This window comes from Dysidea avara, chromosome 15 (assembly GCF_963678975.1).
Source record: "Dysidea avara chromosome 15, odDysAvar1.4, whole genome shotgun sequence".
Classification (NCBI taxonomy): Eukaryota; Metazoa; Porifera; class Demospongiae; order Dictyoceratida; family Dysideidae; genus Dysidea; species Dysidea avara.
The window spans coordinates 8,369,383-8,387,735 of record NC_089286.1 but is presented as its reverse complement, the minus strand read 5'-3'; the positions used below and the strand labels follow the sequence as shown (position 1 = coordinate 8,387,735).

The following is an 18,353-nucleotide window of genomic DNA, read 5'->3' as shown; positions in this document are numbered from 1 at the left end:
GGATTAGTGCATACAATTGGAAAGGCTATAAGACCTTTTTTCACACATCTGGTCATATATTACCATTGATATTGACAGTGTTCATACAAGTGGTAGCTGCAGTATATATTTCCGACTACTAATTAATCAGAAATGATGAAACTGATATGATGGATGATGGAACTTTTGTGGGCAAGCAATCCTCTTTACAAACTCTTGTCTCACTTTATTTCATGAGGATCTGAGTTTGGTCTTCATTGAATTTATCAAAATGTGAACTGTTTTGGCTTTCTGGTGATTCTTTTCCTGAATTTCCTCCCAATATCAAGCGGATTGCTGGTATAGAGCTATTAGGATCTGCACTTTGGGATGACAATGTTTTCTGTGAGTTTTTATGTTGTCATATAGATAAAGTGACCTCAATCCTGCTCTTTTGGAAGACCCTCAAATGGAACTTTATCTTCTGCAAAATTGTCTCAGCAGCTGCAAGATTATCCACCTAATTAGAACTGTCCCTTCTTCTGTGCTACAACCATTTCTTTGTCAATTTTTGACCTTAACCTTCGCAGCTTTCTCAGACGTATTATGAATTGCAGTCTTTCTGATCCATCTTGGTGCCAAGCCAGCTTGCCTTTCTGCCTAGGTGGTTTAGGTTTACGAGAATCCACCCAGTCTGCTACAGCTGCTTTTTTTTGGGTTCATTCATGCAATAGCATCTGTGATTTAGCTTCTAGACTTCTGTTTATTGTTTCAGATCAGCTTCATTTTCCTGATGAAGATGTTGCTGCTGCAATGTTCTCTGACAATCCCATTTCTTCAGCTTCACAACATGATTTGCAAGCCTTTTTAGATTAACATCAGTCCAATCGTTATTTTGCTTCTTGCAGTATACAGTCGGTTGACTGCCCTTTCTCACTCTTCTGGTACCAGTAGTGGCTGGCTTAAAGCTATTCCTTCAATCTCTCTTGGTTTAGCTATCCCTGGTCCAGAGTTCATTGTTGGTTTGCGTCTATGGCTTGGAGTTTCTCTGTTTCCCATTTCCCCCACTGTGTACATGTCTCTTTTCTATAGATTGCTTTGGTGACCATCTTTTAGGCTGTTCTCATGGTCCTATGAGAATCCGTCGCCATGATGCCTTAATTAACATCCTTTATCATGTCTTATTACAAGACCATTCAGGAGTTCTTAAAGAGCAACATGCCTCTTTTGATGACAGTTCACATCCAGGAGACATTTTCCATCCTGATTATCAACTTGGTTGTCCTGCCTATTTCGATGTCTCTGTCTGCTGCGCCACTCAGCCTGCTCATATTTCTTCCCCACTTCCTGTGCTGCGGTGGTTGCTGCAGCTGAAGAAGTGGCTAAGGACGCGAAGCACCTTGCTATTGTGGAGAAGGCAGGAGGTGATTTCATTCCACTAGTTGTGGAAAGTTTTTTGGATATGGACACCTTTTGCTTTGTCAGTTCTTCATTCTATTGCTGACCACACCACCACCCACCCGTATTGGCATTTCACCGAAAGTGGCCAGGAGAATATTGCTGCAACAACTTTCTGTTTGTTTATGGATGAATAGTGCTCGAATGATTTTAAGGTATTGGGCTCTACAAGGTGGTGATGATGACTTTCCCCTTTCCCTGTAGTTGTATTTTATTCTTTGTGGTTATATAGTTTGTTTTGTAGATTCTAATTTTAACATTTGTTGTCATCTGCATTTCTCCTTTGTATTAATCGGAAATTCGCGGAATACGTGGAGGCAGTTACGGTCACGTGAACATGAAAGATTGATTGAAAATGTACAAAGTGCGCGAGGGCAAGGTAGTCTGGTGCGGCCGCCCCTTCGATTAGAGATCTGCAGCAAGATGGCTCACAGTGACGGTGAACGAGATATATCGGCAGTTGGGACTACTGTAGTCGTTGGTATACTTTCTATTCTCTTGATACTCAAATGGAAGAAGCTTCGTCAAGACCGGCAGAGGAGTACCGTCCCACTTAGTTACCACTTCACGAGACAGTGCAACTATCAATGTGGATTTTGTTTTCATACTACCAAGACCAGTTTCGTACTGCCTATAGATGAAGCAAAGCGCGGGTTGAAAATCCTCAAAGAAGCAGGTATGGTGTATGTAGTGAGCTATAGGCCTATATATGGTTGTGATCGATTGATTGATCAAGTTCAGTGATATTGTAACTCCATACAATGGACTAAAGCCGTTCTTCCTTGCAGGAGACATTAAAATACATAAACATGCAACTACAAAAAACAGACCGGCAGCAGTAAAATACAATAATAGTACAGTGAACTGCCAACTAGTTCATCTTGACAATCACAAACAAGACAATACATATATGGCATCTGGTAATGGTATCTTGGAGGAAAGCTGGTGCACTGTTTTATCAATGGGATGTTTTATGATACCTTAGCAAGGCGTGCTAGTCTAGCTATATAATGAGTATAGCCAGCTGATTGTGTGAAGTTGCATTAGTAATGCATTATGTGATTTAGCTGTGTATCCAGGTAGGGACAGTTCATGGCACTGTGGTGTTATTGTTCCATGTCAGCATTTTTCTTAATGGGGTGTGTTTTAGAGAAACCTTTATCCTTATTTAAACTGCTTTGTGGTTAGCAAGTAATTAAAGGGCTCCAGTCAACAAGAAAAAATAAAATACTTTTGGTAAATCTGGAGAAAATGATTTGAAGTTATAAACGGTATCACTAGTTCCTTTAAAATTTGTAACACTGATAATAAGCATGCATGAATAACATCTTTGTGGCACTGCTATTTACTTTCATTGCCAAGGTTTCACCAGCAATTCTAAACTCCAGAAAGACTTTTCAGAAGTTTCACATGATAATATCTCGGACCGTGCTGTATCAGTTGTGTTTTGTTGTTGAGTTGAAAAGTTTTGCAATTTGAAGTGTTAACAGATTTTGTTGCAGAATTGAAGACTTCAGCCTATAGGGAATTCCTGAGGTTATTACCCGGATATTGCTATACAGACATTTAATTGCCTTTTTTGACTGCAACCCTTTAATTACCAGTTCACAATTCTTTTGTGTAGTAGATATTTCATTTGTCCAGGTATGGAGAAAGTTTATTTCAGTGGTGGAGAGCCATTCATTAAGAACAGAGGCAGATACCTTGGAGAACTTGTAAGAAAGAACTGTGCCTGCCAAGTGTGACCATTGTCAGTAATGGTAGCCTGATAACTGAGGAATGGTTCTAAGAAATGGTAGGAATACAGTATATCTTGATGTATGTGGAATAAGTGATTATTAACACTTTGTATATTAATGTCTCCTCTTCCTAATTGGATTTGCAGTTTGCAAATTGATAGGGAGAAGTTTAAATACTTATAGTTGCATATGTAATATAAAACACTGCTTGTTTAAATTTTCCGCATTCACCACTGTCAACTACATAATATAGCTAATGTTGAGGTGATGTGGAATGTGTAGCTATCTGTTAGTAGTATACTGATTAATTTATGCTTATGGTAGCTTTTCTTAATATTTGTTCTACTTCTTCAATGTATTATATAGGTGATACATTTTGTGGACTTATGTTATAAGTAAACACTCCCTATAAGCTCAATCTCCTCAATTTATCCAGTCATATATACTGTATAGTGGGTTTTGCTTTTGTGAATTGGCAGCTATCCACAAAAATTTCCCCCCATCAAAAGTTGCAGTCCGATCAAATGGCATTGTTTGAGTATTATAAATGGCTTGAAGAAGCTACCCCTCGAACTTTTGGATGGTGGCAATCTGCAAAAAAGAATTCCCTATCAAACAAATTCCGACTATACAGTACAATACAATTATGTATGTAGGAATGTATGTACATTTGTCTACTACTTCATATCTCTTATTGGAATAATGGAAGCCATTGATAAGAACACACGTACATGTTACAGTGTGTGTTCGGTACTTACAATGTGATTATCATATCGTAGGAGTATGTACATGAACATTAATGTTATGGTTTTGGGATCAGATTAAATTGTTCACATATACCATGCACAGTAGTAAATGATTGCTGTTCTTTGAATTTCTTTCACATACCCTTTAGTAGAAAGTGTGTATTGTGGGGGAGAAACATCTTCATTCATGAAATGTGGACACAAGATGATTTTAATGACACTGAATGCTGATGACAGTAGGGAATTAACATGGCCTTCGAAAAGCTCTAATTTTGATGGGTAACATGATTGGGTTTATCATGTTCCTGCAATGATATAAAGAAGCCCTTTGTAAACTTTTAACATATTGCATAACCATATCAAGCTCTACATACCATTTTGAACATGTTTACAAGCCTCTTTAATCCGACACCTGCATAATACAGAATCCTCCAAAATGTAATTTACCAACACTTTTGTATATAAAACAACCTCTGTAATCTGACACCTCTGTACTCTGTAATCTGACACAAAATTCGATTCCCTAGACTTGGAAATACATTGTTTTTGACCTTTGTAATCCGACAAAGAATAATAGCAGCATTAAAAACAATCACAAAGAATATTTTTAAACAAACCAAAGCATTTAATTGGTTGAAAATAATAGAAGAAAAGCTGTAATACTTGCAAATTCTAAACTTAACTCATGTTTAAAACATTGTGTGATCAGTTTTACCTGTAATTTACTACATAATCCGACATAATTTACAATGTCGGATTACAGAGGTGACTTGATAATCCAACAACCTCCTTAATCCAGCAAAATTTATGGCTCCCATTAAGTATTGGATTAGAGAGGTTTGACTATATAGACATTTAGGAGGATTTTTGTGTATGTATGTGCTTGATATCCTCATCATGAGCCACGTAACAATTTTGTTGATGGTGTGGTTAATTGCAGCACTTCTGTGTGGTGGAGACTAGGTTCTCTCCTGCTGGCACAACAGGACATTATTTCTTCATCATGTGTTTCTTTGATTCCTAATTGAATAAAGTTCCTAATTTTTACTTGTACTTGTAATATTTATGCACTTAAGTATTCTTTTCACAGGAGCCCAGGCCTTACAGGCTATAATAATGTATTGTCTTACGCCATCCAGAAGGTTTGCTTACCTATCCTAAATAAACAGTCTTGTAAATGAGTCACTCAACTCCACCTGGCTGAATACGAGGGGTGGGGGCTACAGATGTATGACACCTGTGCGCTGTATGCTAAAATACCCTTAAAAACTACTTCTTTATGCCCCATTAAGAACAAACAGAGCAGTAGATTAATCATGAATCATGTTACATGTGACTGAATGATTAAGTCTCTTTCTGATAACTGAATTGGTACAACTGTACATTGAAGTAAAGAGTCTAGTATAATATACACAACTAACAAACATATATAGTCATTTCTGAATCCCCTAATAATTTATTGTACATTTGTGTCTATGATCTTCAGTATGCATGCAAACATTCATTATCCAGTGATACTAGTTTTCAATTTGTACAGTACACTGTATGTATTGTTCATGTACCATCATTGTGGCTTCAGTTACACAATACTGCACACTGTACATTCTATTTATGTCACTACATGGACACCTGTCGATGTACATTCTTAGGTGAATACTTGGATATCTTGGCAATATCTTGTGATAGTTTTAATGAAGAAACTAACGGAGTGATTGGACAACATCAGAAGAACATTCATCATCTCAACTCTCTCTTCAAAATTCGGCAGTGGTGTCAGATCTACAAGGTAGCATTCAAAATCAACACCGTTGTTAATGTTCATAACTGGGACGAAGACATGTCTCAAGAGATACTCCAGTTGAATCCAGTGCGTTGGAAGGTGATCACTGCTTCCCTAAGATAATGTACAATACAAACATTGAAGAAAGTGGAACCTGTCTTAGCAGCTCTTCGTATACAAAGGCCGCCTCTTTTTACTAAGCAATACCAAAAGTATTATAGTAGATATTTACCTGTCTAATGCTGCCATCTGCTTAATTAGGCTAACAAATGCAATGTTTGACAGGTATCACTGTACTATACTGTACTGACTAACTATCGTTTTACCGTCTATGAATAGGTGTTTCAATGTTTGCTCATTGGTGGTGAAAATGTTGGTCCAGATGCTAAGAGGAATGCAGAAACATTTGTTATTAGTGATGAACAGTTTGACAGCTTTATTAAGCGACACAAATCAGTTCCACAACTTGTACCAGAGTCAAATACCACAATGAAAGATTCTTATCTGATTTTGGATGAATATGTGAGTTACAATACAGACCCCTGTTGTACAAGTTTACAAGTAAAGTACAATATCTGTAAGGGTATGTTGAGGTTGAGGGCGGCTTTCTATAACTTGTAGGGCATTGCTTTGCTTGTGCCATATGAGAAATATAGCACTTAAAGTGTGGTCTTGAGGCAATATCATACAGTACAGTGTACTGTATAGTAGGGATCAGGTGTAACTTATCACTGGATTGGACTACTGGACTAGAACACTGGACTGGATTAATGATAATAAATTTTAACAATGCACACAGCCATTATTAAATTTTTTTAGCATTAACTTCATTGCAGCTATTTCTTGGCCACTACCTTTGATTTCACAAATTTTTCACTCAAGGTTGCACCATTTTTTCACAGCTTAGCTGTTTTTGTGTGGATTTCACTTCTTTTTGTACACATTCCCCTATGGCCGACTTTGAGGTTTGTTTTTATTCACATTTCTTCTTTTCTATGTAGATACAATGATGATTATTGAAGACACACTTACAAATGTATTGCATTGTATGATTTACTTCAATATTTGATAATATTATTGTAATACTCTAATAGAGTGCACATTTTTTGAGAACTTCTAATAGAACATACATAGAATGTTCTAGAACAATCTAGTACTTCTATTGGTAGATCTATGAAATTACAAACATTTAAATTTAAACTAGAAAATTTATTACATTAAGTGAGGTGATCAGCCAAGATAGCAGTGGTTAAGGATGGAGGTCCCTGGTTCGAACTCTTGTAAGGTTTTTTTGACATTTTTTGTACACCTTTTTTACCTCGTGGTGACTACTCTATTAGAGTATCTCGATCCCACGATTTTACATTTGCTTGGTTTCTGCTTTATAACTTTGTCACTGTAACTCTATTGCTATTCAAACTATCAAAAGGCACTGCTACGATGATCAGCCTATCTACATACCAATTTTCAAGCTATTCCTATACTCGGTTTACCCTGTAGCCATGACAGAAGTTAGATCATTTTTTTTACGGGAATAAAAACTCCTTGGATATTCCTCAGATTCACAGCAAACTTGGTAGGTGAATCCACCGTTACACACTCTTCATTTGTGCCAAAGATTGAGGCAACTGAGTTACACGTTTGCATTTTATAGCAAACTTTGTGACGTGTGTGAAAAAAAAAATTGAAGCCCCTCGTGCGGCATAAGAAAAAAAAGAAATTAAAACAACTTTGAACACTCATATCTTGCAAATAGATGTTGCAAATTTAATCAAATTTGCTGTGTAGCCTCCCCTGCCTAGTGGACAGCTATAATGCAAACATGGTGTGCTTTGGAGTAAGGGCCATGGAGCTATTCATGAATGAAAAAACTGTTTTCTTTCTTTCTGCCAATATACTCATGGTGTGGTGTGCTGGCTTTCTTGACCGCATGACACACTACCATGTGCCTTGATAATTGGATTTTTGTTTAAATGCACGTTGCATGACCTGTTCACTATTGTTTTGTTGTTTGATCAGTTGTTTTAAAAACTACATGATTCTTATACAGTGATAATAATAATAAAAGTGGTACACAATTCAATTTCTATAATATTATATATTTTCTACCAGATGAGATTTCTTGATTGTACAAAAGGAAGGAAAGACCCGTCCAAGTCAATCCTTGATGTTGGAGTGACTGAAGCCATGAAGTGTAGTGGTTTCGATGAAGCCATGTTTAAGAAGAGGGGTGGACGTTATGTCTGGAGCAAGGCTGATATGAAACTAGATTGGTAGCAGTTGAAGTAGCATTGAACTTTAACCCCTGTAAGAATAATAAGTAAACATTTAGTTGGAGATAGACATTTAAGGGAACTAATGACAGTGATTTTGTGGGTTTTTGTTTTATAAAAATGTATTATATTTTTATTCTCATGAGAGCTATGTTTATGTACATCTTGCATGATCATAAGGAGTAAGAATTTTGACATTGTCAACTTTATTGTATAGGGAGTAAATGCTGGAATCAAGAGAAAGTGGATTTTAATGCCTTCCTATGTGGTAAACAATTGCTTAATTATTCTTCATCTGTAACCAAGAAATTAGCCTACTGTTAACCTATATAGGAGAAACCCCATTGTAATCTTTGCTGATTTGTACGTTATAGGTAATCACAAACATTTGAGTGCAAATTCATCTTGGAAATTTTGACTGTTACTCATACACCCCCAATTATATTCCCTAAGTGTACTCAAATATGTGTGATTACCTACTAATCACATTATAGTGACCACCCTTTGTGCTTTGTAGTGCACATGTAACAAGTTCTTAGTGGCCATTAGACTATGGTATGGCTCGTTTACAGGTTTAATAAATTACTTAGTCACCTGACATGCACACTTAGTCACCTACACATGTTCACTTAGTAACCTGCCCTCAAGCATTTTTGTACATGATAAAACACAAAAGGCACACTGCAGTACTTCATAATACTGTAATGCTCTTCTTCTCTGTGTTTCGCAAATAATTCTGGACAAATACCGGGAATTTCAGTTCCGTTTGAAAACAAGAATTTTTGCATGATGAAGTAATCACGTTGTTTTAAAGTGTTGACGTCATCACGCAAACAGTATAATTTTCAAACGCAACTGAAATTCCCAGTAGTAGACTAAACGGTGTATGTACTGTAGCTCTAGCTGTTACTCTGGTTATCGGTCAACAATTATTTTTGTGGGTGCTGTAAGGACTTCAGCATTCTGCTGTTCTGCATTATTCTTTCACCCCACACTCATGCTCTGGCTATAAAGGTACATACTTTAAACCGTAGTCTAAATAATATAAGTTATAGACACCGCGACCAATGGGAACTAAGCGATTTAGTAACCCTTCAGGCCCTTACACAACATAATTCATACATAAATACTGACTGTATTTGTTCCATCTCTAAGTTTAGGTGTTGGAACTAATAGTCTAAATATTCTACCTTGGCTCAAACAAAAACAGACCACAGCCCCCAATAGTGAATAACATTAGAGTCATATATAGATTTGAGGTTAATTTGTCTCATTATAAGGAGTTTTTAAAAATATATAGTTGTTCCAATACTGAATAAAGAATATGTAGTATTGGAACACTATCTTTGCTGTGTTAGTAGTGCGCTCGGGACGCTACAGCCTCGGGCCGTCGGGGTTATTACATCGCTTAGTTCCCTTGGTCTCGGTGTCTAACTACTATTTATCTAAATTCCATCATTCACTTAGGAACTAAAATCTGATTGACTACTTTGTGATATCTCTACTCGTTAGCAATTCTAGTTGGCCAAAAATGTTGATACTTGTTGCACTTAAAAGGCTTCTATTGGCAGCATATTTGATTTATTTATTGCATCACTTTCTTGTGATTCTGTATCGACTATTTGCAGTACAATTGTTAATATCAGATTTGGTTGCACTAGTACTGCTACTATTGGAAAACTAAGATATTTGATGACATGTGACTAACCTCCTCTGGTCTGGAATCTGTGGTATCTGTCATGTGTCATGGGTTATTCAAGTGTAAATTGGATGGCCGCAGGATTGGGGCCGCCCATGGATTTTTTCTCCTTTCTCCACCTTTTCAAACATACTTTATGTAGCAACTTTAAACAGGCTGTAGGACCAGGTGTCCTACAGACCTTCAGCACTTGTGCTGTAGAGCCTTAATAAAAAATTTATGCCATACTACATGCTGTGAAATGTAAATATGTATGGAATGTGTTACACTGAGTTGGGTTTAGGCAATTTTGATGTGCTGAAATTTTTATTCTTCTAGCATCATTGTACTCACAGAGAGTTGCTCTATACGTACCACGCCCAGAAAATTACTTAACAGACACAAAGTTAGGCAGCACACAATGAATAATTTCATTTTCATTAGATTACGTATTGAACATGCCTATTAGCAAAGTAATATCTGATGTCCACAAACCGTGATAACACAGTGCAGTATCAAATCAATTACATTATACCAGATAGTAATTATACTATGGAACTTTTCCACACTAAAACAGTAATCAACTGTAATTCACATTTTTTTTAGTTGATGCAAAAATCATGATTTATATGAAAGCTTTTCTCCATGCATTTATCTCATAAGCCTGTAATAGCCTGTATTAGCCTGTATTAGCCTGTAGTAGCCTGTATTAGCCTGTAGTAGCCTGTATTAGCCTGTATTAGCCTGTATTAGCCTGTATTAGCCTGTAGTAGCCTGTATTAGCCTGTAGTAGCCTGTATTAGCCTGTAGTAGCCTGTATTAGCCTGTAGTAGCCTGTATTAGCCTGTAGTAGCCTGTATTAGCCTGTATTAGCCTGTAGTAGCCTGTATTAGCCTGTAGTAGCCTGTATTAGCCTGTATTAGCCTGTAGTAGCCTGTATTAGCCTGTAGTAGCCTGTATTAGCCTGTATTAGCCTGTATTAGCCTGTAGTAGCCTGTATTAGCCTGTATTAGCCTGTATTAGCCTGTAGTAGCCTGTATTAGCCTGTAGTAGCCTGTATTAGCCTGTATTAGCCTGTATTAGCCTGTAGTAGCCTGTATTAGCCTGTATTAGCCTGTATTAGCCTGTATTAGCCTGTAGTAGCCTGTATTAGCCTGTAGTAGCCTGTATTAGCCTGTAGTAGCCTGTATTAGCCTGTATTAGCCTGTATTAGCCTGTAGTAGCCTGTATTAGGCTTACTTGTAGCTAGTTAACAAAACACACCAAACGTAAAAAAAAATCTTTGTTATGTATAGCAAAAAATCAAGATGCTTAATTAGAGAAGTTTGTGGTACAGCTGAAGTCAAAAAGTTAGGTTTTTTAAATAAGTCAATATAATATCTCATAAGAAAATATATAAACTCAATGTGGCTGGAAGCCATGCTACCTGTAATCAGTCTGTGACACTTACAAGTGCCATTTACAAATGCATGTGTCATTCTATTAGACAATGAGGTGCAGGACAAAGTAACTTATTTCTTTCGGAGAGGCTATTCATCCGGTTCTGAATGCCAATTTATACAGGCTATTTGTCCAGCTCTCACTCATCATAACTCAAGTATCAAACACATGAAGGTAAGTTATTGGTGAGTTCAAGGCAAGCTAGGTTGGAGTGAGCGAAGCAAGCATCCCGGCAAAGCCAGGTCAACCCTAGCTCACCTCAAACTCACCAAAAACTTACAGACAGTGAAAAACATCATTATGCTTAACAGGCAAACTTAAAGTTAGCGTTAGGGTCGGGTTCAGCTTTGGTTTCTTCCTCACCCGGTCTTGTTACTATATGCAGGTTAAATATTGAATCACATTTATATTTATAAGATAGAAAAGTAAGAGAGCTAGGTAGCTAGTAGCGGTAGCACAATTGGTACCACACTTGTCTTTCACACCAGTGGACCAGATGGAAGGTTTGCAGGTTTTTTTCATTTTGCCAACCTTTTTGTCTAAATTTTTTTATTACATACGGAACCGGACAAATAGCCCCTTCCTATTTCTTTAGAACACTCCATGCAGAGATGAGATGATCTTTATATTGTTACTGTAATATTGGTCAACACTTTTTGAATTCAAACTAGATAATATTATGTGTTATAATTGCGTTGTAGAATAGCAAAAGACACAATGACCATAGCCAAACCCTGCTAATATTTAAACAGTCCATTACAGGATGGTGATAGTATCATTAGTGGTGATTACACAGCCAGTATGTTCTGGAGATAGTAATGTAATAGAATTCATTACAGTGAAAATGAGAAGGCAGTTGGTCAGTGATATATCAGATTACACACTTAAAAATAAGGCAGTCTGTGATTTAGAACAATACCTGCTACAGGATGTTATGACTGTCTTCATGCAGGAAGCTTCCCTGCAAGCCCTTTATTTGTGTCAACCAGCTTCTACCATGGGAATCATGTAGTAGTAGAGATAACAGTGAGGTTTTTGAAAAGGATACTGAACAATCATGTACATAATTAAGATAGCCAGTTGCTGTATGAATTAGACACTACAATATTCTGTTATGTAAACAGAGACTACATATAATAACATAGCAGTATGACAATGCTAGTTACAAGCCAATTAACAGGATACTGTATGTCTACACTGTCAGGTACTGTAAATGTATAACACCATACACACACAATTACAAATTATGGCTACTGTAATTTTGTCTTTTGTGTGAAAGGATTTTGGTGATAATTTTTTTTTGCATAAAATCTATAAATTTGCACCTAACAAAATTCACATTTAGTTTTTTAAAACATTTGTTTTCTGATTATATTGTGACAGCAGATGACAATGTCTGTATCACTGGAAAAACATTGCAGTTTGTGTGAGAGGATCAAAGTGTTGATGCATACTGTATTTTCCATACAGTACCAATTAGACTGTACTGTATGAGTCATACAGTACAGTTACGCACATAATTGGGTAAATACAGTACAGTTATGCAAGGAATGTTACGAAAACAACTCCACTCACATAGCTCGATTGATCATGTGCGTGACACTGTAAATCACTAAAACTAGTCAGACTAATCCTACCAGTTGGTTCTATGACTAGAAATAGATTTCATGGACACCTACTGATCGTCTGATCACTGAAAATTGAAGCGGGTTCAGCTACTGATCGTCTACTCATTGCATGTAAGATGAATGCAATGAGTAAGATGACCAGGAAATACAATATAAAAAGTACCGCCTATGTTTGTGTGTACAAAGAATAGTTTTCAGGTGGGTGTAATATAGCATTTAGCTTTTGTGTTATGCTGTATTGGCCTCTCAACACACTCCCTCGTGCTGTATTTTTTTCCATACACATGCACGGCAGTGCTTTAATTATAACATACATGTTAAGGTAAGTGACAGTGTCTAAATTTGAAACACAGGGTTCTGCAGAGTTTAGTGGTGTTATTACTATTATTAGAGCTTTATGATGTCTGACGGCAACATGTGCTGCAGCTGTAGCCTTTGGATTACCTAACCTAATAAACAGGAACTATATAGACTTAACAATACTTAACCTACAGTAGCTAGCAATAAAAAATGGGACAAAGAAAGGAAAAAAAAATCCCTCCTACCCCAGGATTCAGACTGAGGCCACCCAATGTCTAGTCGAATGCCACACTCAGTCTCTTCCAGGAGGGACAGATTTTCTTCCTTTAAACCTAAGTATTTATATTTATTTATTATTGTGGTGCTGAGCAAAGCGAGGGCACTACTACAGGGCTTGAGGGTTTTAAATGTTGTAGAATCCTGTGACCGCAAATATTGTGTTTTGAAGTCTAACTTCTTTACACCACACCTCATTGCTGTACCTATTGAGACACGAGAAATATAGTGTTAATTAGTAGAAACAAGCCCACTACACCTTCCTATAATGAGTATGACTCATGCTATTGAGGTAAACACCCATGCATTAATGCTACAGGCATGTGATTGCCATGTTTTATATCACTGCAGAGAAAACAAGGGCTAACAGTGTGATTCCATTTTCAGAGTACAGTGAAACTAGTCTATATAGTACCTGTTTGTGCTGCCTAATGCACCCATGAGTTACCAGGAATCGGCACATTGTGTTGCCAGTGAAAAGAAATGGGACACAAAGGTACGTAAGCCCATGATGTGTTCTTTGTACATACTGCGCAGTATGCCAAAAAACACCTGTCGGGCTGAAGCAACATCTAACAGTGAAAAAAATCATGCCCACCATTATTGAGTAGTTAGTCAACAGAAAATTCCACTAAATAATCATAGCAACCTATTGGAAGCAATTTGGGTTGCATTGAAGGAGCTTTGGGTTTGATTATGCTTAAACAATGCTGCTAAGGTGCCATGAAGATATGGTGAGGCTAAAACCTCCATGATCCCTAATATACAATACATTAGTACTGTATGACATTATCAAGTTAATGAATAAGATATAGTAGCGTAGTTTGTGCTCGAAGTAATAAGCTACTTTGACATTACAATCACACGTGTTGCTAAGATATCATGAGAGTGCTGCACTGGCTTCATACTTCATAGTGAATAAAGAATATGAAATCTGATATTCCTATGCACTAAGGTGTAACCATGTTATCTATTGATATTCGAAAGTGCATGAACCTGTCTCCACTTAGGTTAACAAGATGGAGATGTTAAAAGTATAGACAGAATCCTTTTTAGTGTTGAATAACCAAACAAGACTTGATATATCGGATTACACACTTTACAGTACATGTAGTGGTATAAAGTACAGTTTGGGAGTACTTGAACCTTAAAACTATTTTAGTTATTTAGTACTAGCTACACAATTGAGCGTTTATTATTGTCCATGACCATATAAGTGCTGATGGGTAGCCAATTGTATTTTCAGCACACGCTATACTTTTTTTCATTATAAAATGCAAAGTATGTACATGTCTTTGTAGGTGCAAATTTCTACATACAGGCATATACTGTAGCAGGTTTTTAAAGGGGGAAAATATTCAAAGATTGCCACCATCCAAAACTTTTAGGAAAATTATTTTCACTTTTTTAGGATCTACAATGTCCCATCGAGCTGCAAATAAGTTGTTTTGCAGATATGCAGCCAATCCATAATATTTGTGAAAATTTTCCCCATCAGAAATAAAACTGCTATACGGTAGAACAATTTAAAACAGAGACACAATAACCTGTTGTCAAGAAAACATGGATGCAAAGGACCTATGCCCCTATGCCTAGCATTACCAAAGTGAATTTTCATTCAATATAAATCGTTGAATAATAGTTTTATACATTTTCATAAAGATAAAGCAAAATTATACGTTGCAGTTAGTCAATAAGTCTATCAATACACAGTGAATCGGTTTTTTCAAGGAAATCAGAGAAGTTATTCCCCACAAAGTGTTTCAAGCTGTTTTAACAAAACAAAACAGTTTCTAGAACTATCTTGTTCACACCATCTTTATTGTAATCATTTCTTCAAAGGAACCTCTAACTATATAGGATGTGTAGTAATTATTCCTAGTAACCTAGAGCACAACTTACTCTATGAACTATGTTTGCAGCCAGTATACTCAACTCACTATCAAATAAAACTACTGTAATATAAAGGAAGGAGACTAAAACTACAATAACAGGTAGCTATGATTTATATATAACACTTAGTCTATAAAGTAGTATAGAGATAAATTCTTACATACAGTACTCACTTTTATGCCTTTAAACAGAGTTTCAGCAAATACATCTTCACTAAGAATTCAATAAAGAACTTCCTCGGTGAACAACAATGGCTCACAGCAATACAAGTAGTACAGGGAAGACTACAAAGTTAGGACAAAGTTCAAAGATTAGTTAATTACTATGATGTGATAAATACACAGTTGAAGGTACAGAGTCTACAAAGAATCCATTTCAGTGGTGGCTATACCCAAACAAGGGAAATGTTTGTGATATATTGAATTACACACTTAGCAGGATAATTAGTATAAAGTACAGTTAGGGAGGTTTCGTTACTTTAACTAACAAAGTCCTACTAATGGGTTAATACAATAATTGTTCATAACAATACTATCCACACAAAAACAGCCAAGCTGTGAAAAAATGGTGCGGCCTTAAAAATCCTGGATGAAAAAAAGTACTTCAAACTGATATAGGGTACCAAGCTTCCAGCAAAAACTGTCTATCCCCAAATCTGTTTTACTTTTTCAGACAAGCTAAGATTCCTATCAAAGGATAACAGTGATACATTTTCTTCTACATACAACGTCTATGTAATAACAAGACTAATTCCTTGCTAGTTACTACAACTTTTTAAAAGCTTTATACACTATTTTACAAGGGACCAATAATGGACTAAGCCTTTGGTATCACAAATAGCAATAGTTCACAGACTGGACTTATGAGAATAAATCTACAAACTTACTTTTATAGATAATCACTGAACCATCAAAAAAACAACTTTCAAGGAAAGCTCAATATCTTATGGTCTCTTCTTACCAAGAATTATATAATGCTTGTTATGAACGACACTGGCAAACACTAAAAAACAAGTTAAATGACACTCCAAATTAGTGGCAAAGAAGACTTATAAATTCAGGTGTGAAAGTTCATGACGTCTGTACTTTGGATAACAAATATTAATTTCTATTTATGAATACATTAAAGTGACTGATACAATGGGTTAGCTGAATACACATTAACTTTGTTTCTGAGCCATTGCAGCTTGTTCTTGTGCAAATATTGCTGTCAACTTCTTTCCTGCTCTGTCTTGCACATCCATGAACTTGGAGACACAACGGTCCAGACATATTGCCTCTCCTTTGCTTAGATCTCCCTCATGGTACTTAGGAGGAATACACTTCTTGCGACATGCTCTAGTAAGCCTAAAATGTAATACATTTGAATGGCAAACAATTCATATGTAGATTCTCTATACAAGCGGAAGTTGGAAACAATGAAATTTTGGTTTGTATTTTGGTCATCTATTAACATGGGACTTGTGTGGACCATGCATAAATTACGAACATTCTGGTGTGGCACACTCAATTAATAAAAGATCCATTGCATGATTTGTGATACCAATAATTACCAATGTAAAATTTACAACTACAGCCCCTTGTGAACAAGGACATGCACACATGTAATAAACTACCCATTTCAACTGGGTTGTTTGTTTGTTTGCTTGTTAACATATCCATGCTTAGCCAGTACAGCTGTACTTGCCATTTTTCTTTCTTTTTGTCCCCAAACAAAAAAACAAACAAACCATATAACTTTGTTGATCACATTGATCAAATGCTGATTTTCAAAATTATACCCAGTACATGTGAAAAATTTAGGAAGAAGAGTTACGTTAGAATTTTACTGGTAGAAGAGATTAAGTCACAAATGCAAACAATAAGCTATAGAACTTTATGCACAAGACAGCAATGCAATCTTGTCCTTTCACATTTGATGGCATTGCCCAGAGTGTGATTATCACTCGGCTACTAACTGCAGACCACTAAACATCTGCCTTGCAGCAATATACATTAACAGCAAGCATGAAAACTGAAATGTTTTTGTAGGACACAATTATAATGATCTATGAAACATTATCCTGTATCCATGGAAATAGCTATACAATGATACCAGTAGTAACAGGAAAGAGTTGGTCATCTATCAAAATGTGGTATATTGAATTACACACTTTACAACATGAATAGGTATAAGGTACAACCATTAGCATAACACTGAGGCCATTACACCTACAGAGGTATTGTACTATACTGTAGACCATAGTTGAAGGGTTTACGAAAACTTCACCTCATAAGCATTACAGGTGTGTGTATCATAGCTGTTCAGTTCTAACAGCTTTCGTATAAACATATTGTCAAACTAGTAACCATAACATTATCATCATAAATTACAGGTTTATACAGTAGCAACCCCCACCAATAACCTTTGCTGCGTGACGTTGAATGCATGCAAGCTGGTGTGAAATTATTTTTTTACAACCTTTAGACCTTGTACATGTATCCCACTATGTGGGTATGATCAAATGAAAATGGCATTGGTATATGACGCAGAGACACCTTTACTACTATGACATAAAACCAAACACCTTTCCAGAAGAGTAAATCCTTAACAAGGGGGTCCTTCATGTAGGTGGTATTTGAGAAAACTATTCCTAACAGTTTTATCATTATGCATGGGCTGCTATTTGTTTTGTAAACATGTTTCAGCTAACTGAATTTATTGAGGAGCACATCATATTTCAAAACTGGGTTAGTTGTTTCAAAATAAGCCAGGAACAATAAAATAAGCATAATCATTGTAAATGGGGACTATAATACATACACGTTGAGTGGAGCAATCAACTCATGGATGGAATCACACATGTTCTTGAGACTTAGTGCTGCTTAACCGGCTTATTTACTATATTCTCATTCAAATGTCTAACAGATTATTTATGACCAATCAAAGTTTTCACCATACATTTCCTATGGAGAAATCATTAAAAATGCAGTGTGTCAAGACCTTTTCCCAAACCTGTAATGAAGCCAATCTGCATGTCTGTCTAGACACACCTTTTTCATCACTTCTAATTATCTAGTTGGCAGAAATTCTATTTCTCTAGAAAAAAAATCCATTTTTTTCTATTTAACTGTTTTCTCAGGGCTCGGCTCAATGTGTACACATGCATGCTACAAAACTGCAATACATGTATACCTGGATGGAA

General features: G+C 36.3%; 1 long non-coding RNA gene and 1 pseudogene across 1 annotated transcript; one reads left to right on the top strand and one right to left on the bottom strand.

The window, feature by feature from the left end:
- The first annotated feature begins 1,806 nt into the window (after window positions 1-1,806).
- Window positions 1,807-8,150, top strand: LOC136245908 (S-adenosylmethionine-dependent nucleotide dehydratase RSAD2-like; annotated as a pseudogene).
- On the bottom strand, window positions 5,228-16,318 carry LOC136245909 (uncharacterized). The gene is made up of 3 exons (XR_010696174.1): window positions 16,056-16,318; window positions 15,343-15,453; window positions 5,228-7,986 (listed from the first exon to the last, which is right to left on the bottom strand). It is a non-coding gene; the product is annotated as an uncharacterized lncRNA (long non-coding RNA).
- Between the last annotated feature and the right edge of the window lie 2,035 nt (window positions 16,319-18,353).